Source organism: Anser anser, assembly GCF_964211835.1.
Source record: "Anser anser genome assembly, chromosome: 6".
Taxonomy (NCBI): Eukaryota; Metazoa; Chordata; class Aves; order Anseriformes; family Anatidae; genus Anser; species Anser anser.
Genome location: NC_139726.1, coordinates 11,284,605 through 11,304,675, shown reverse-complemented (window position 1 = coordinate 11,304,675; position 20,071 = coordinate 11,284,605). Strand labels below are relative to the sequence as shown.

Here is a 20,071-nt window from a genome sequence, read left to right as displayed (position 1 = left end):
ACCACCCTGTGTATCTGCAGCTGCTTTCGAGGTCCCCTCTTAGCACCTCGTGAACCAGAAGGGATCCTGGTTCTGTTTCAGTCAGTGGGGCTTGGGCAGTGACCCCTGGGTCAGTTTTGGAGCAGCCCCGAAGCTGCACGAGTCTGGGGGCAGCAACCGAAGAGGCACCATCTGCAAGGTCTGAGCCGTGGGCCCCTTCCTCAGCGGGGTCCGTGGGCAGCCTGCGGGGGGACGGAGCCGCCCCAGCGCTTGTTGTGGCCTCTTTACCTGAGCTGGGCCGCGAAGATTTGGCAGCCACCCCTGGGCGAAGGGGCCTTGCACTCCGGCTGGTCCTGCGGGAACCGGCGTCATCTCAGCCCGGTGAGTTTACCTTCTCTGGACGTTGCTTAAGCAGAAACCCTGGGCTCGTTGGCAAGGTGATGGCCGTATTTTGGGCCTGAGCCCTTCAAATTAGCTGTGTCCTCTCAAAGGGAGAGAAATCCCCAGCCCTGTCTCCCTCAGGGAAAGCTCCTGAGGGATGCCTGCCTCCTCTGTGGTTTCCATAACACCACGTGGAGGCGTCTGCATCTCCTGATGTCTTACTAATTTACCAGTAATGACTTTTTGGAGTTATTTTTAACAGGTGTGTTGTGCAATTAATGGGCTTTTTATTGGTGGTAAACAAGCTGTGCGAGGCAGGGATGCTGCTGGGGCTTGACCAGCAGACTTGCTGCTGCTCCATGCTCTAGAAATGTTTTCTTTTTTTTTTAAACTCTGCACCTCCTAGCCCAATGTATGGAGAGCCCCAACCCATCTGTATGGGATCTGTTGCAGGACCGGGTCTTGCCCAATGCTGCCAGTTGCTGATGGGCTCTCCTGCGTCCCCACGGATCTCGCAGTGCTCTGTGTGTGCCTCCACCATCCAGGCTAACGCTGAGTGAAAAGTATCAAACTTCAGTGGCCAAGAAAAGAGTGCTGACCTATTTTGGACACTTATTTATATTCAAGTTGCTTCTCGCTGTCTCTGTGAAAAAGCTGTTGTGACTCCAGCGCTTTAAGTCTCCCCCTCCCATAGCTTTTGTTTCTCACAGGATATAATCTAGGACTAACATCTGTATTTTCCAGTAGTCAGAATAAATACCTTTTTAAATCTTTATTAAGTTTTCTGGATGAAGCAACACTTTTGCAAAGCTAACTTTGTTGTGTTGTTTCTCAAGCTTTACAGATTCTCTTAAAAGTTTTTGCTGTAACCTAAAGCTTTCAGACCAAATTGGGGAAAAAGTTGAAAATGTCATTATTGGCTCTGGTAATGAGCCACACAGGAAAGTCATCTAATGTAGGGTCAACAGAAAAACTGTGGAAAGCTGTTTTTAGTTTTGTTCAACTAAGGTTTCCTTTAACTACACTTATTGTGTATCGTTTTGCTGAAATCTTGAAATCTTCTCTTGAAAGATCTTATTGATGAAAATGGTTTCTCCTGTCTCGTTTTGACAGCTAAGCTATTCTCTAGCTTTTTATATGCTGTGGTTCGCAGTTAATTTCTGGTGCCTTTTAAATTGAAACTGTAGGGTTTGTCAAAACTGTATCACTGGAGTAATCATGGAACTTGAACGGCTTGGTCAGTGCAGCTGTGTGCACTAACTGTGGCTGGATACTCGTCCTGCATATTTTGACCTAATTCCTTCTGTGAACTGTAGGAATATAGGTTAGACAACCAGCAAAAAAAAAAAATAAAAAAATGCTGCAGATGTCATCCATATGAATGATGGTTGTTTTAGTCCCTTGTATTTCATTATTTTCTATTTCAGTGTAGGAACCTAATGTATGATTTTTCTTTAAGACCTGAAAGAGCAATGTTGAAAAATAAATAAATCTGGAAGTAGCTTGATTTATGGAAACTGCAAGCCCTTTGGCTTCACTAGCCAAGCTTGCAGTTTCACTGAACATACCAGCCTTACAGTTAACTAGCTGTGCCCTGAGTGCATCTACATGATGACCAACTCCAAAAAAGTCAATGGAAGCCTTTCCATCATCTGTGTCTGCAGCTGAATTTCACCCAAAGTGCATCTGTGAAAGATTAGCGAAGTTTCTTCATTATACAGTCATGGTATGTGGCTTTAATGTATGTGTTCCTGTTTCTGGAGTGTATGTTGTGAAATTAGTGAGATCACATGGACAGACAGACATGTATCTGTACACACATGCCAACTGAAGTGCCTCCCTGTATTGATGTGGCTGGGTTTGGGGTAGTCCCCTTGTGCCCTTGCAGGAGGGCTGGTGCCTTAGCACTGGCTCTGTTAGCTCCCGAGGCTGATGGCTCTGTGGTTCCCATCAAATGGAGCTGCTCCTTGAGTGTGGCCAGGCTGCCAGTGTCCCTGCTCAGGTTTCCTTTGCGTCATTTATCAGGTCTGAGGCCGCAATTTTTCTATACTGGAAGCTCTTGAAGGTGTGATCTGCCTGTTTTTTCTTTGCTTGAGCCCACCAATTCAATCCTTTGTACTTCTGCTCAGTGGTCATCCTGGTGCTGATGGTGTTGCTTACATGCGTGTTGGCTCCACACCTTACCCTGATGACATCTTGGCTTGCAGGATTTACCAAAAGCCGCCAGCGAAAAGATCCGGCAATTCCAAATTATCAATTCCTTTGATTCAGGCTTGGACAGAAATGAGTGTTGGATGTTCTTCCCCTGTACTGCTGCCACCATATTTGTCTCCGAGCAGGAAGAATCTGATTAAATCACAGCACACCTCCACTAATGTGCAAGCGTGGCAGCTCCATGAAGTTTCACATTAGCTGTATTTTTCATGTGGTGTGAGTAATCATGCTCACACATCCAGAGGGTTGAAGAAAGCAACGTGCAGGAATTGCTGTATATGCATTTCAAAACTCCCTGTGGAAGACTGTTTAATTAGCTTTAATGAGCTGGCTGGTGTGCATACACGTGTGTGTGTGTGCTTTCACCACTTCTGGCTAACAGGATCAGAGGCGCTTGTGTGCGTCCCAGGCGAACGGGATGAGTACGTGGGAGAGGTGTTTGTGCACTTGCAGACAGCAGGTCTGAGGCGGGCTTTACCTGTGTTCAACAAGTCTGTGCTGTAACAGACCTCCGTCGTGGAGGCGAAGCACCTGGAAGCCAGGTTTGCTGTGGTTTCAGCTGCCTCGGTGCGGCGGGAGGGGAGCAGAGTCTCCTTGCTTGTCCCAAGAGCCGTCGGTGGCAGAGTTGCAGTAGGTCGCAGGTGACGTGTGCCACCGAGGTTTTAATTAGAGGGAAGATGAGCAGTCAGTGGGGCTGGGAGCTCGGTGCATGGGGCAGGTAACCACCACTGGCTTTGCACCTTGCTGCACCTCAGGTCTGCTTCCCCGCCTGATTTCCATTGCCGGAGTCAGCCCCGAGCTGGCTGCGTGCAGTTTGGCTTCCTTGCAGGGGTGATGGCCGCGGGTCGGTGCTCAGCTTCCAGGAAGGACCAGGCTGGGTAGAGAGCCATGCCGAGAGGGTGGCCATTTTAATGAGGGATTTCTTTGTGCTTTTTTTTTTAATTAACCTTTGTTTTCTGTCAAGAAAGCTGTCCCGAGGCACGACTTAGCAAGGCAAACATGCCTGGACAAAGGGAGCATTAAGCCTGCACAGAGGGAGGGGAGAGGGTTACACCTCTAATTACTTTGTGTGCCTGTAATTTTTTTCCCCTCTGGTGACTGATGGGTCATGAAAGGACTTGCCGGGGCTGGTGTGTGATTCACTGGGGCAGAGCACGTTCCCGGCTGATGCTGAGTGCTGTCTGGGTGCCCAGGGCAGGCAATGCCATCGCGCGGGTGTTGCTCACGCCTGAGTCAGCGCTTGTGCTGGGGATTGGGCTGTGGGAAGGAGATGGTCCTGAGCTGCCTTCAGGTGTCCCTTCCCCTAAACAGGGACACAAGCGGGGACAGTGAGTTTGGGGCTCCCCCACCTTCCCAATGGGCAGCAGTCTCCAAACTGCCTGACCTGCCATCCCGTCCCATCTTCTGGTCCTCACATCTACTCGTGGAGCTCAGGGTAGGCATCTGTGCCCTCCTGAACCAAATGGGGTCAGAGGTTGGCCAGGAGGGGAGTTAGGGCTCATGGTGTCCATGTGGGAAGCAAGAAAAAGGAGGAAGGAGAACTGGGGCAGGAGTGGAGGTAGGTAGAAAATAACCGGTTGTGGGGTCGGAGTCCTGGGGCAAGGAGGAGAAGCTGGGGCTGCCCAGGAGAGGGGAAGGACTTGCAGAGTAGTCTGCGGACCTGGCCTCGAGGCCAACGGGTTCGGAGGGCTTGGCAGGGAGCTGGGGATCTGCATTTTAGGCAAACGGTGTGATGTGGAATTCAAAGAGCTCCAAACTCAGTGGGGTTGGCTCCTAAAGAGCCCACTGAAGAGAATAACATTTTGTCAGCCTGATTTCGGCAAAGCTTTTGAATCCATTGACCAGCTCTGGGCCAGTGGGGTGGTGCTGAGGTCTGATCCCTTTCTCCCTGAAAGTTTGGTGGAAATGCCTGGGTCAGGTAGAGGAGGGAGGCCCTGTTAGTGCCTGCTTGGAGGGACAGGCTGCAGTGTGGGCTCAACTACCCTGTGAGACATCAGAACATCCACAGGGGTGCTAGTGACCAGGATGAGTTGTGCTATTTCTGCCATGGCTGGCTATCCTTTTGGGAAACAACACACTTGCTGCACCAGAAAAAGTTCAGGGGTGGCCTCCACCCCCCTTCCTCTCACACCTGATTTCCTTCTCAAACCAGGTAAAATGCTCAGGCTCCCCCTGTGCCCCCCTGGGGATTTGCTGCCCTTGAGGAAGGTTTTTTTTTTTGTCTGTTGCTGGGAGGATGCTGTCAGCATTTTGGCAAGGTTTGGGGTGGCTGCTGGTACTGCACGGTGTTGGGACCTTCCTGTGCACTGATGTTCCAGGTTTCCTTCCTATAACTTGAGGCTTCCACAGGTTTTGTGGATGCCACTCTGTAACTTGAGTCGATCCTGCTGCTGTGACTCTCTCCCCTGCTTTTTGCTTCATTTCACCAATTTTTCTTTCTTGCTGGGAGATGATCCCACATTCTAATAAATCTCACTTCATGTTTTAGAGAAAATATTTGTCAGCAGATTTTCCCTCCTCCCCTATGAATATCTTGCATTGTTTTCATTAATTTGTCTCCAGCAGAAGGGAATGAGCGTCTTTTGCCGTTTTGAACAAATTCCTCGCCCAGCCAGTGTGGGGAAATCTGTCTCCAGTGTCACCCGTTTGGCAGGGGAGAGCTGTGGGAACCGAAGTATGGAAGCTCAGTTGCATCCTACAGATTGCAACAGGGCTATAGGGAGGTCTTTTTTAAGGAGAGGGGAAAAAAAAAATCCAACCAAACCTGTCTGGGGGTCCTTTCATTAAGCAGAGCCGAGGGACTGCAGCAAACTACCTCTTTTACAGGAATCCCTTTTGGCTTGAAAGGAATTATTCAGGCAGTTACGCAATCCATGTTGCATTTTCAATTTGTCACAGTTTTTTCCCCTACCCCCACTTTGTCCACCGGCCCAAGCAGGCTCCTGCTGGGTCCCTCCACTGACCGATGTGCGTTAAAAAAAGCCCTGACACGTATGTACGGTCCCGATCCGGCAGCCCTCGTGCACTGGGATCTCTGCTTGGAGCAAGTGCCTGCGGTGCGGATGCAGGTCGAGAGTCCCTCCCAGTGTAAGGTTACCCCCGCCAGGAGGGAGAGCCATCATTTTTCAGCACGAATTCTTTCCTGAAAGGCTGCGGTTGCCTGGTGTCTCGGCTTCCCTCTGTGGATCCGTGTGGGAAAGCCGCTAGCATTTCTCAGCTGTTTGCATTCCTTGCAGGAGGAAACCTCAGAGGCTGAGGTCTGTGGTCCTTTGGAGTCGTAACCTGAACGTGGCCGCAGAGCAAAGGTACTGGGGAAAGCTCAGGACCTTTGCTGCAGTAACGCTGGCTCCGATGGGCGATGGCTGAGCTTGGTGTTTTATCTTACTCGAACGGTTTCAGATGCCGGATGGAGTGGTTTGCTTGCACTGCTGTAGCACTGTCCGGGAAAAAATGATTTCTCCTGGCCACGCTGTGCTGCTGGGGGAGCACCTGATGGCCATCGTCCCTCCTCATGCTCCTCCAAGAGGAGAGCAGGGTCTGAGCTGCAGGCGATGCCCGTCAGCATGGGCAGTGCCCGCACGCACGCAGGCTGATTCATGGCGGTGATGCAAAACAGCTGAACTGCCAGGGGATGGGGCAACAGGGATTTTTCGTCCTGCTCCTCCCATTCAGTACTTAGCAAGGATCGGTGGAGGGAATGGTAGGTAATAAAGCTAGCTGTTGCCATTCATGGAAGCGTTTTCCTCTGACTCCCTAAAAGCTCAAGGAGGGAAAAGAATAAAATTTGGTTTGTCCTTTTTGTTTTCAGGGTGTTCCATCTTTGGAGATGCACCAAGGTGGCGGCACATGGAGGCCTCAGATGGGTGCACGCTTCCTGGGGCTGTGGTCGGGAGTCAGAACTAAAAAGAAAACAGAAGAAAGCCAGCTAAACCTTTCCCCAGACTGCTTTTGCTTCTCTCTTTGTAGCAGCTTGGGCCTTGAATACGACACCCCCCCACCTTTCCCCATGCCTCTTACTAATTCCTCCTGCTGCAACAAGTGCTCGAGCCCCAGCTGCTGAGCAGCAGCCCTGGGCTGTGGTTCAGCCCCCGCCCCTCCCTGGGGCTGTGGACGTGCTGGTGCCTGCATCCCTGTGCTGTGTCCTCCAGCCTGACGCAGCTTTTTCCTTTCTTGCTCGTTTTTGAGGGGGTTTGGGCTGGGGATGGGATGTGTTTTTCTTAGGTATGTGAGCCTTGACAATGTTCCTTAAATTGTTCTGACCCGAGGAGAACAAATCTTGCAAGAGTACTTGAGTTGTGAACTAGTTTGGTCTCTTGGGTGACACATCACGGGGACAAATATTACTCCTTGCAAACAAGGTTAGTAGGAGTCAGGCGGTGTCTCACCTGGAGAAGGTGCACCTGAATTCCTCCTTTGTGCTGAGCTAGCCCATACCCCAGCCAGTGGCAGGGTCTCACTGACCTGCTGTATTTAATTTGGGTCCTAAAGCTTTTTTTTTCCAAAAGTCAGTTCAACCTTACTTCTTCCTGCTCGATCCAGCCTTGTCCCTGGAATTCCTGCACATGAGAGGTGCTGGGGTCCTGGAGAGGTGGGAACAGCCCCTGGATGGTGTTTTTGGTTTAAAAAAAAAAAAACAAAAAAACAAAACAACAACAAAAAAACATTTGTGTGCTGGGCTGTTGATCTCTGCCCCTTCCCCAGGATGCTGCCCCATCAGCATCTGCCTGTGCTGGGACAACATCTCCTTGCTATCGCTGCGGCTGGGTGCAGGCAGTGAGCAAGCCTTGTCCCCAGGCTTTGTGAGGTGAGCAGCCGCCTTTCTGCTTCCCCAGGGCAGTACTTGTGGTTGCCCTGCTTGTGTGTGCATGAGTTTTGCAGAGCTGGGTGCGCTGTGCCTGTTCTTTGCCTCTCCCCCACCCCTTAAAACCCCCAAGTTTCATGTTTTTGATCCCATGCTGTCTGCTCGCTGTCACGTGCACGCACGCTTTGTGCATCCTGAGCACTCAGTGTCTGATTACAGTTGAAGAGCAAATCCTTCCCTGTGAATGTCTCTGTTCTGCCGTGCCATTTTAAATCTATAAGGAGGGCATGTGAGCAACGAAGTGCAAACGTGATCATTGTTTAGCTCTTGTACTCAGCAAAGACTTCTATTTCTTGTTTTAAAGCAGTGTACTGGCTGTCCCATTTTGAGCCTGGCTTTCTTCCAAATGAGCCTTGTGTGCGGGCACGTGTGGATTATCCTCGTCTCTATGGCTACCCTGAAAACTTTTGAACCAGAACATTCACTGGAGGGATCGAGCTCCAAGATACTGGTTTCCTACAGCTTTTGGGAAAACAGTTGCTGGGTGGTGGGACTGCACCTTGTACGTGTCTCCTGATGGGCTGTAGCCAAAACTTAGCCGGTATCAGGTATCGGAGAACCAACAATCTCTTGAGCACAGTCTCAGGAAAGAGCTACACTAGGAAAAACAGAACAGAAAACCCTAAAAAGTCAGGCTTTGTTAGATCTGTCACTCTGGTGCATTAATGTTAATTAGGTCATTTTACTAATTACCTGTTCATCTGTATATAAGGGGCAATCAATGGCTTGCTGATGTTTCCCAGCTGGAAACTGTAGAGCATGAGAAATGTAGACCTTATAAGTCACATGTGGGCAAGAGGGGTTTGATTATCACCTCCAAGAGCTCTTGTTTGCTGAGATTTTAAATCATTTTGGCAATCCCTAAGGTTTCATGTGGGATGGAAAAGTGTTCTTTGAGGGTTAAATATGTGCTTTTTAAGAGAGAATTAGTGTGTGTAAGCTATTCACTGGTGTATGCTTGCTAAGAGCTGCTGTCAACATCTTGAGAAGATAACAAGTAACAGCAGTTACAAATATCATCATCATTATTAGTATTATGTTTTGGCTTTTTTCAGGCATCTCCCCAGTTGGGGATTTAAAGATGTTTCTAATTAGTCAGCATTTCTAACTGTGAGAGATGACTTGCTGAGACTCCCGTTGCAGGGATCTCTGCCTTCAGGGCGCTCTAGAGCTCGTTCCTGGGTGAGCACCATCTCTGCTCCCCTCCTGAAGGCCATGCCCTCAACGGTGAGGGCGAGAAGCTGAAGTGGGGGACTGGAAGTGGAGTTACGTTATTTGTGGTCCACACAAATGGGATAACACAAATCCCATTTCCTGTGGATGTCAGGTCTCTTAGATGGGAGACCTTCATTGGAGACTCACTGGCTTGTCTCATGCTATTGGATGGACTTGGAAAATAGTTTTTATTTATCTGCCTTGTCCAGCCACAGTGGCACGTGGATGCTGCTCAGAAACAGGAGTTTTTCCAGCCCCACCTTGACTCTAAGCTCCTCTGTGCCAGGTTGGATAATGCTCAGGAATGAAAGATTTGGTGGTAAGTCAATGTACAGCTTCTTATCAGTCTTTCTAGACTGACTGTGGGAGTCAGGTCTTCTAAAAAACAGAAATAGCCATGTTTTTTCAGCCTGGTTTTTAAACAAACAAGTGGTGACATTCCCCATGTTTCAGTCATTCCATTGCATGCCCGGTGTAATAATCTTTGAAGCCAGTTGAACTATTTGTTGTTCATTTTGTGAAAATTGGCAGAGATGAGACCCTTTTTAATACTTTGAATTTGACGTCAAAGGACTGCATGGGAAGCATTCCTCTGTGCCAGCCCCCTGGACTGCTGGCCTCCTTGGTTCTGCTCTCTGGAGGACACACCAGTACATTGTCATTTTGGGCAGGGGAGCTGCCAAAACTGGCTTTGTTTTTTTTTTTACCCCCCTGTGAGTATTCTGGGAAAGATCTGGATATTTTAATGCAATTGTTCCTTTCTGCCTTCTCAAACCTTTTCTTTCCTCTTCTGAAAGCTGTTGCTGCTGCCTGAGTCCAGTTCCCTTTCTTCAGGCACTTGTTGATCATGCAGCTCAGCACAACCCTCGTCTTCAGAGTAAGGTGTTAAAGAAACTTCTCTGGCTCCTGGAGGGTCTTCCAGGTGGGAATCATCAGTACGCAGTGGGTTTGGGCTGCTGCTTATTTGTCATGAGAGCAGAAGGAAGGACAAGGTCACAAATTAACCTTGTTCCCGGGAAAGGGAATGTGAAGGCTTGTTCCCAGATGTGAAAACCTGGGGGGAATCAAAGAAAACAGGGAAGAGGGGAAAGAGTGTCCTTAGCTGAAATGCAAGCTGCTGTTGCTCAAAACAGGGGGTGAAATAAGTTTAGATATAATTGAAGTTGCAGCTTAAGCGGTGGAGACAAGGCAACAGAAACGTAGAGGTAGCTGCCTTTGGACATCTATCTGTACGTGAACAAACAGCTGTCCCAGGAAGAAATTCATTTGCCCTGGGAAGAAATTAGGCTGGATGAGAACTGGTCAGGACAGGTTTACTTAAGTTCAAGGGATTGCATCATGTGGTTGCAACCTCTTTTTTTTCCCTCCCTGTAGGCCATCTGGGGATTTCCTGGCTGATCCTGTTCATGCTCTTTTCCCTGGGCACTTGAGATCTCTGATAGGTGCTTGTGAACAGCTGTGGTGGAATAGCATAGACCTAGCCGAGCTCATTAAAGGAAAAGGAGCTCAGAGCAACTAAGGTGATTTGGAGGCATTAATCAGTGCCTTCAGTGGAAGATGGGGGTTGTTTTTCATTGTGGTGGCCTCTTGAAGGCATGATGGATCTAGTGAGGTAGGTGGATAGCTGCTATCTTCATGGAAGCAATGAAATAAGATTCTCCATTGCCCTTGGCAAGAGTCCTTTGCCCTGCTGCATTGCTTCAGCAAGACACTCATCTTCCAGTCATTAGTCATCTTCGTGTTATTTCATTTTGTGGAAGAGATTGTAACCAGCTGAGGAGGTGGGGCAACAAGAGCGATCAGGCTGCCTTTCCGTACCACTGTATTGTTCCTTCGTCTCTGCCTTGTCCTCCTTCCAAACCCGTGGCCATCGAGACCGTACAATGGAGAGCAGGCAAGAGCATTCCTTATGGTGAGAGGAGCAGCCAGTCCGGGCTTGCGCAAGTCGAGTTGCCTCACCCAGGGATTACGCTATCCATTGTGGAAAAAACAAGGGCTGGAGTCGGGAGCACGGGACTCGATTCCTAGCGCAGCCACCGACGCCTGCATGATCTTGAACAGATGACCCTCGGTTGCTCCAGCTTGCCTGTCTGCTCTATTGTAAGCCCCGAGACAGCACAGTGTTGTTTTCGGCGTGCTTCGAAGTCTTGGTGCATTCGAGGAGAGCGAAGGCTCTGGGCTTGGAGGCCTTTTCCATAACACGGCCCTTGAGTCAGCCGGGCCCCTGGGGGGTTGGCAGGAGCAGGTGGACTTGAGGAGGCCAGTTTCAGGACCTGAACCTGAAGGATCCTTATTAGCTAATCCAGCCATGAGGCAATGAGATAAGGGAAGAGCTGAGTATCCCTAGAGGCCTGGCTGTTTTTCTTCTTTGATGAAGAAGGCTTTGGGAGACAAGATTATTTCTAAATGGGTTTGTTCAGCAAATTATATGCTGGGACCCCGTTGTCCTGAGGGGACCTCAGGTCAAAGTGGTCATCTTCAGTGATGATAACAGTATTTGACTGGCTCACCTGACTCAGAGGTAGAATGAGATTTATCGCTTCTAGGAGGTGGAGTCTGACCTTCACTCCTAGGGTCTTAAGGTTCTTGCAGGATCAAACCTCGGTCTCTGAAGCTGCTCACCACCTGGGAGCAACTTTCTCCCCACGAGTGTAAAGAGCTGATTATTGCCTGACTTTTCTTAAGGGCAAGTTGGAGACTACTGTTACCTCTTATGTGCCTAGGCTCACGTACATTTTGGCACGTACGCCCCTTTGATATGAGAGACAACTGGGTTGGGAAAATGCAAATCACTTTTTGCAAAATTGCTGAATCTCCTTGCATGGGAGGAAGAGGCGCACCCAAATTTTTCCTGAAAGTCCTGAGTTTGAGGAGTGCCTAACCTCAGCCACATCCAATAATCACAGTGCCTGGTGCCAAGCAAGAACAATTTTTCAGCAGGTAATGAGGTGATACCGTGAGGTGTGTTTGGTGCCGCAGGTGGGCAGAGGCAGCTGCCTCTCCTGGGGTTTTGCATGGGGTCAGCTTTGCTTAATCTGCATTGCCTGAGATAAAAAGCAAGTCAGACACGCAGCTCAGTGTTAATGCCTGGGGTTGTCTCGGTTTGGGCAGCTGCAGTGCGTGAGGCTTCTTGTGAAGAGGCAATCCTCGGAGTGAGGCAGGTGAGGTAATTGCCGCAGTTCTTTTCCTCTCAGGTTTCACAAAGCAGCTCCAGCTTTTGCAGGGCAGATGGGGAAAAAAAAGAGGTTTTTCTCTCCTTTTTATCCAACCTGTATGTTTGGAGAGAAGAGGCCAAAAAAAAATAAAAGGAATTGTTTATATGGTACTAAAAAGCACAGTATCGGAGCAAGGGACTTGAAGCTAAATATCTGGTGTGGCTATGTGGCTGTCCTTGCCATAGTTGCAAGGACTTCCTTGTATCTGCTGGCTTGATCTTAGCAGTCATTCTGTCAAGGATGGGAATTTTATGATCCCTTTTTTGTAGTGTGGGATAGAGTGACTTCCTCAAGGTCTCGTGGGGGGGGGGGGGGGGGAGCAAGATAGGAGGGCTTGAATCCAGTTCTCTTGACTCCCAGCTTGTGAACTTGGCCCCAAAACTGTTTATGGGACCTTCATGATGTCAGGATTGACTCCCCTGAAGTCAGCTATATTGCATCAGTGTAAACTACCTTAAGCAGACTGTGGCTGGAGCTGTGTTAGCTGCTTCCAAGGACTTTACTGTGAAACAGCACATACAAAAATTGGAATGGGAGCAGAAACAAAGGCAGTACTGAAAGCAAAGCTCTTTGGTCTTGTCATCGGTAACAAAGTGGGCACTGGGAATCTCTTGTCTACCAGAATTCATTTTTGTCTTAGTCTAATTCATCCTTTTATTTGCATTTTGCCTTTTTTGTGTAACGTTAGTTTTGATGAAGAAACATGCCAGAGCTTGTGACTTCCGTGACAAATCCATTCACAGCCCCTCACAACTTGCCTGACTTTTGCTCAAACAGATTGAAGGCGGACACAAGTAGCGAAGATGTAAATTATCTAACAGTTTTCAGCGAAGGGCTTTTGTGGTGGTGATTTCATCTGGTCATGTGTGACTCCCCCCCCCCCATTTAATACTATCCTCAGAAAGGAGCAGGGCCTGTGATGAGGAGTCAGGGGTCCCAGAGTGAGTGACACCAGCATGTAGACCGTGTGGACTGGAAGTGTTGTGGTCCTGGCCATAGTAGTCTAAAGGCATGCAGTGCAAGCGTTGCGTGCGGCCCTGCTCGTAGTCTTCCATCAGCACCCACTTTAGGCTGCTTGTGGGAGACCGGGCTGAGTGGGTCTGTGGTCTGAACTGGTACAACTGTGCCCGTGACGGCCTGACCGTTTTTGGAGAAACATCCTGGTGATAGGACCACTTGGAGGTATTCATGAAATACCTAGGGAGATGGCAGTTCATTTAAGCACCTTGGGAAATAGTCATGGGAGGGTAGATAAAGAGCTGCGGCCTGTGAAATGAGGCATAGCAGAGGTGGTACGGATAGACCTTTGTAATGTTACTAGAAAGATAAATGTTTCCAAAATAACATTGCTGTGAGAGCTTAGGTATGTATCTTTATATCTAGGAATACACATTGGCAAACACATTGTATTAATAAGGTAAAACAGATATTCCTGGATGTAATAGCCTGGATTTTTTCATTAAATAGTAACAGCACCGGCAAATGGAGGTGCTATTTTAGGTTTTGTTTTGGTAACTAGTGTTGATGTTACAGAAGGGCCTTGTTGTACAGAGGAATCTTGGACTTAGTGCTCATAAAATGGATTCCTTTTTAAATTAAATGGAAGCCTAAACAAAAGTAGGTCTGGAACTAGGATACTTGTCTCTGAAAGGGCAAACTTTGAAAAATGAAAAAATCTGGCTGGTGAAGTCATCTGGGCAGGGAAGCATGGGAACTTGAGTGTGGAGGACGCAGAGCCTTCCTGTAGTTCAGAGGTGTGGAAACTCTCTGGACCAGGGATCCCAAGGAAAAGGGGAGAACTTGGTAGGAAAGGGCTCCAGGCTGAGGCTAGTGAATAGCCACCTTAAAAAGGATAGTTGGGACCGAGCAGAGTGTCTGTAAGGAATGGAAAAAAAGACTAATCGGCGAAAAAGCAATGTCTTAGAGGTCAGGAGGGGTAGGGATAAAATGAGAATTGCCAAAAAGTCAAGCTGCGTTAGGCCTGGCAAAGGAAATTAAAACAAATAGCAACAGGTTTCTCAGCTATATAAATAAAAAGACTTGAATCCGCTGTGCAGTGAAGACCAACTGGAGATTAAAGATGATCTAGGTATGGCTCCAACATGAACCAACCATTGCCTCAGTTTTCAGTACAGTCGGAGGGGATGAGGACATGGAAACGTTAAAAACTGATGGGAAAAACAGAAATCAAAGGGCTAGCTTGATTGAAATTGGTAGGAGAGCAGAGGCCAGGAACTTTTTATAAAGGGACAGATGCAAAAAAATTGCTGCGTCATGAGTACAAATTCGTAGGTCATGGTGTAAGTGGCAGACAAGGACCCAATATTTAGGCTCCCCAAAGGCGGGGGAGTGAGTCAAATATAGAGCTGTTAATCAGACAGATCAGATTAATGGGTGACTGATCTTGTAACAGATCTGGAAGAAAGAGTAATGAAGGACTTGAAGGTAAGTGCTGAGCAGATGGAGTGCCCTGGGAGCTAAGCAGAGGCAGATCGTGCCAGGCTGAGCCAATACTTCAGTAACTGATGCTTCATTTAAAAATAAAAAGAGCATTGCAATGTGTCAGGTCTGAGTGATCTCTAGGAGAGCAGTAGATCCAAATGTGCATGAGATAGTCCTTAAAATGGAGCCAGTGGGAGTCAGTTTGGGAAGTGGTGGGTGAGGGAGTGACAGAAGCTTGTGAGGGGATGGTGGGGCTTGGCTGCAGGGCTGCTGGCTGCAGGGGACCCCAGGGGTAAGGCTTCAGGTGGACCTGGCAGCGTGGGTTTGCAGTGAAGGCCCTTGTGCAAATGGTAAAGTATGAAGGACTTGACTGCTTGGTTGCGCTGAATTGGGATTGTTGTCACGGAAAGAGAAAGTTCAGGAAAACTCTTCAGGGTAAGTGATCTGGAGGGGTGACAAGGTCCAAAATGCGATAAAATGCAATCGCACAGAGTGCTGAGGTGTGCAGTAAAAGACTAGACCAGAGACTGATGAACAGGACACGTGTTAGCGGGATCCGTCAGTAGATAAGTAAGACCAGAGCATTTTAATTGATTCCAGGGTGAGGGTGGACAGTCACTCGGGTTCTGGTTTGCCAAACCCAGTCTCACCCAAATCTGTAGAGAAGCCTCCTGTGGGGCGAGGGAAGTGTTAACCCCTCTGAAGGCAGCTGGCGAGCCCTTGGCTGCAGTCATGAGCTTGAAAAAAGAATGGCTGTGGGCCGGCGCAGGTGCACGGAAGAGCTCCAGGGGAGCCAGAGCATGTGCAATGGGGAGGGCTTGGCTGCTCCCTCATGATATGGGAGGAAAACAACGACGGGGAGAGAAAAGAGCACAGCGAGCTAGAGAGGAGGGCTGGCATGAGGACAGCATGCCATAACTCGGCCCTAATGATATCCCGTCTCAAACTTCTGCTGGCTGGAACGCTCTTCTTCTAGGACATCTTCTCCAGCTGGCACCGCAAGGGCAGGGCAGCGGCTTTCCCGTTGCCACATTGGGAGGTACCACGTGGCTGATGGCACAGACAGATCCCCGGTGCCTTGGGACACCTCTGCACCGACACTAGGGAGGATTTTTCTTCCCTTAAACAAGACACAGTTATTTTAGTTCTCTTGCGTTCTCCTTAGTTTTGCAGCGCACAGGGAAATGTGGTGCTGACCTTGCCATGCTAATGCTCCTCCGGCTTGGCAAAAGGAGCTTTTGTCGGGGAGAGGGGGTTGATAAAGATCAATATTTATCCACCAAATGCAAAATAAAATCGCTCACAGAATTTAGGGTCTGGTTCAAAGTACAGTTGGATCTACACTAAAGCAATGTTCCTGTTTTGCAAGAAGTTGCTGTACTGAATTTTGAAAGGAAATGGAAATGCAGAGACTTTTTCTGCCTTTTTCAATACTGTTTTCTGGGTGCAGGACTCCTATTTTCTTTTTTTAAAAGATTTTTTTCTAATAGTAGCAAACCAAGCAGTGTGACATAGTCTGACCTAAAGCAAGTTTCCATGTATGTATGTATTTACTGAGATTTTATTGCTCAGCATTTCAGGATAACAGAAGTGTACTATGTGTTTGTTTTCTGTAGGCTCTAGGGTTTGCCCTGTAGCAAACCCAAATCACTCCAGCTTTGGGGGAAACAGAAATGAGGAAATCTGTACTTTGTGACCTTAAACTTTCAAAGAAATGGGACTTAGGGAATGGAGAAATTGCAAGTGCTCAGAAAGCGAATATTTGCAGTGGGGAAAGGAGGGAAGATTTTCTAAACAAAGCTCTTGTACAATGCCAATAACTAGATAATGTGGTAAGGTTTAGGAAGCCTTGATAGTGAATTAGTTGCTCAAGAGGAGTTATTGGGTACATCCTTGGAGGTCCCCAGCCCCCAGCAGGGGAAAGGATAGCTGGCATCTCTGATACTTTAATTGCAGATGAAATAAAAGCTGGCAGGAAAGAAGTTGAGATGCATCACATGCCTTGAAGGCTTCCTGAAGGCTCTTCCCCAGCTTATAGCGGTCCTCTGTAGATCGCTTTGGAATGATTTATTCCTGTGACTCAGTGAGGGTTAGATTTTAGGCATTTGCTTTTCCCTACCTCTGAGCTCCCCCAGTGTGGCTCTTCTGCCTTTGGGGTAAAGGAGCAAGATGCACTTCAGACTATTTATGGCTCATTCTACAGTTTCATTCTGGGAACATCCCAGGGAAGCTGATGGCTGTTTTGGAGCCAAATATTCATCAGCCTTCTGCCATTTTCCAGTTAATTTGCCTGCATGACTTCTCTGATAACTTCTCACACTTTCCACCACCTGATGCTCTATTAAGAGCTTGTTCCTTTGTCTGTTTCTGGGGCTGTTGTGTTGTATCAGCACTGCCTCGCTTCCTGTCTGATTTAAGGATTTATGCTAACCTCATCAGCTGTGGCAATGGATCAAGGCCACTTGTGAGGAATCTGCATCTGGAGACCTCCATCCCATGCCCTGCTCCACGGTAGCAGGTCTGATCTGAGCACTGTCCTTTTCTTCCATGGAGTTACTCAGTTCAGGGGTCAGCCCATGCAACGTCAGGTCTTTCTTGTGGATGCATCCAGCTCTGGTACTCTCGGGTGCATTTTCTACAGCCTTAAAGCTTGAAGAAATGTCCTTGAAAATCTTGAAAACTTGAAAATGAATGACAACAGGAGAGGCCACCACAACCCTCCTGTAAATGGTGCCAGTGACTAATTAGCTGTATTGTCCAGGTATGTCTCATCCAGTAAATAATTTTCATCTCAGTAACAGTTGTGTATTTGCAAGAGTCATTAATTTCTTTCTAGTCTTTATATACTTAATTATAGGAGAACTAAAATTTTCCCTGGTTGCTTTTTTATCCTCTGACCAATTTTTTTAATCCTCTGACCAATTTATCCTGCTTTTATCAGTGGTGCTCCATTATAATTGCACTTTAGGCATGAATAAGCTCGTGAAGAGTTTTCTCTATGGGTTTTATTCACTTTTGCTTTTATTATTGTTCAGCGGTTTCCATTATTCTCTCCTCTTACACTCCCTTAAGTATTTATGCTGCCCTACCAATTTACGTAATATTTTGTGGACGTCAAGAGGCAGAGTCTTACCCCACTGATCTCAAGTCTTCCCGTGCATCTCCAGAGAGGCTGTGGGCACTGGGAGCAGTGATGATGCAGCTTTACAGGAGGTGACCCAAACACTGGAGGTGCTGGAGGCATTTTGCTGCTTTGGAGCTCTTTAGGATTGGAAGATGCTCCGCATTTCTCCCTCAGAGAGAGGTGAGGCATACCTGCTGCTGGTACTTGATGTGGAGAGAGTGGAAGCACTCTGATAATTCACTTGCTGTGTCCAAAAGAGATGCATTACACAGCTTGATCTGTATGTAACGTGTGCATGGAAACAGCAGCCATGGCTAGTGACTCACCGAGCCCTTGTTCTTCGTGTGCTGGGCGATGAGACCCAGGGTGGAGGCCCCGGTTTGTTCCTGGTGAAACTGGACCTGCCAGCTCTGCTGCCGTTGGTAACAAATCCCAGCTCTAAATGCTCTCCCCCTGCAGAATTTGCATTACCGCTGCTGCAGGTGTGAAATGCCACCAGCCGTTCCTCACGGACTCCAAAACCTTCCCTCCAGGGCTGCCTGCTTGCTGCTCCTCCAGGCATGTTTCCGAAGCGGTGCAGGAGGGAGATGCGGCGATGAGGGAGGGAGCCTCCACCTCGGCTGTCACAGCTTTGGGGTGTCTCTGGTTTGTAAGAACTTGATGTTGAACAGTCCCATACCTGCGTAGGGACCAACTCCGTGAAGCTGGTAAAAAAAAAAAAATAAAAATGAGGTAATCCTGAGGATTTTTCTTACCCTGTACTCGAGAGGAAGAGACCAAAATGCAAACATGATGCTTGCGAGCACATATGGCCCAGGCTGTCCATCTTGAGGACTGTTCAGTAAAAACTTGGTTTGTCTGTTTGCCAAGAGCAACACGTTTTCCCTTTAACCCTCGGCAAGCCTTCCAGCTTCAGCCTGGCCGTGATCATCGCTGCTTATTTGGTGAGGCAAAGCACGGCCCTGGCAGAGGAGAATCGGCAGAGGGGCCATGGCTGTGCTTTGGGACTTGGGGACAGGCAGGGATGGGGCGAGGGAGAAAGCAGTTAAGAAAAAAGCGAGTTTTTTGGTGCAGAACTAGAAAGTGGGATTTGTAATGTTTGCAGTGGTAAATAGCTAGTTAATTAATGCCAGATCGTCTGTTGGATGTTGTCTTAATTGCTTCAGCCTGTGCCAGACACTGATATCCTTGAAACCTGAAAAATCCCATTAGAAGGTGCTTTCGTTGGGGCCCAGCCAAGGTGCTTTGCAGGCTTTTGAGGAAGAGCAGCCCGTGACAAGGATGGGTGCTGGTGGGTTGGGGTTGTCAGGGCAGCGATGGGATGGCCCTGGAAGGGTGTCCTGAAATGTTGGGCTGTCCTGCAGAGATCATCGGGAGCTTGCGATAAATCCCTCGTGAGCTCGCTCCGGGGCGGTGTCCCAGCTCTCAAATTAGGCAGCAGTAAGAACTGCTGCTGCTGCTGTTTTCCATGTGCTTTGGCTTTGTTCCTGTGCCCTTGGCTTGTGCCAAAGCCTTCTGTACTTGTGAAAAGGCCGGGCATTTTTCTTTCTCTTTAAAGAAGAGGTGTCCTGGCTCCCAGCCCCTTGGGAGGGCTACGGTTGATTTCAGAGGTGCGAGAGAGACCTGTGTGACACGCAGCAGGTGCCCATTGCTTTCTGAAGGTCACCTCCTGATGAAAGGGTCTTCAGAACCCGTTTCAGCAATGTGAAGACCTGTCCCTGGGTGTTTGGGTCTTTCTGTTGGCTTGTCCTTGTGGGCTGAGAGCGTGCTGTAAGGTCGCGAATAGTGGGAGGAACAAGGAGGTCACTGCTTTTGTTTCATCGAGCATCCCATGAAAAAGATCAGGCAGCGTGTCCAGGGGATCAAATGTTCTTGGTATAAATGGCTCCTGAAAGGAAGTAGAGAAACACATAGACGATGGGAGGCTACGAAATATGAAGATCCATATATGGCCTCTGGCTTGGGAAGTCCCCAAACCATTGATTTTTTAAAAAATTTTTTTTTTCAGAAACAGAGGAAAGGATCAGTCCTTACAATCCCCCCACCATCTGCTGCTGACCGCAGCTGTAGCTGCTGGTGGTGATCGCACGCTGGAAGAGCACACTGGTGCCTTGGCAGGGAGACACGGAGAGCAGCCATGTGCTGGGGCCTTAAGCAAGCTGTGTGCAGCTGAAGAGGTGTGCACGGACAGCCTCGGTCGTGGTCAGCTTGTGCTAGGCCTTGGGACCTGCTCGGTGTCTGTAGAAGGAGCAGCCCTAGCCGTGCTCCCTCTCTCACCGATGAGCATTGCTGCAGCCTCCCCGCTCTGCCATGCTCTGTTGAAGGGGGTTCAGTGCTGGGCTGTCTGAAAACCCTGTCTCATGGCACTCGTGGGCCCTGGGCCGAGGAGAAGCAGTCTGGTGGCAGATCTTTGCTTTTTATGTACTGTAGTGTCTGAATCCTGCTCTTCCCTGTCTTTAGAAGACAGGGTGTCCTTGTGCAGATGACTTGGTTTGGCCTTTCCATGGGTAGTGCTCAGCAGGATTCACCTGGAAAGCAAAAGAGGGATTTTCTGTTGAGAAAGATGTCCTTGTTTTGTCTGCATGAGCCTTGATGGGTGAAGGGAAGGGGATGGGAGGAGAGGTTTAGAAGTCGTAACTT

The 20,071-nt window shown here is 48.5% G+C and overlaps 1 protein-coding gene and 1 long non-coding RNA gene across 3 annotated transcripts in view; both read left to right on the top strand.

The window, feature by feature from the left end:
- Window positions 1–20,071, top strand: part of IGFBP2 (insulin like growth factor binding protein 2) — a 60,342-nt gene that overhangs the window by 17,564 nt on the left and 22,707 nt on the right. The window lies entirely within an intron of this gene.
- LOC310901432 lies at window positions 223–19,433 on the top strand. The gene is made up of 3 exons (XR_014585806.1): window positions 223–360; window positions 6,383–8,662; window positions 8,860–19,433. It is a non-coding gene; the product is annotated as an uncharacterized lncRNA (long non-coding RNA).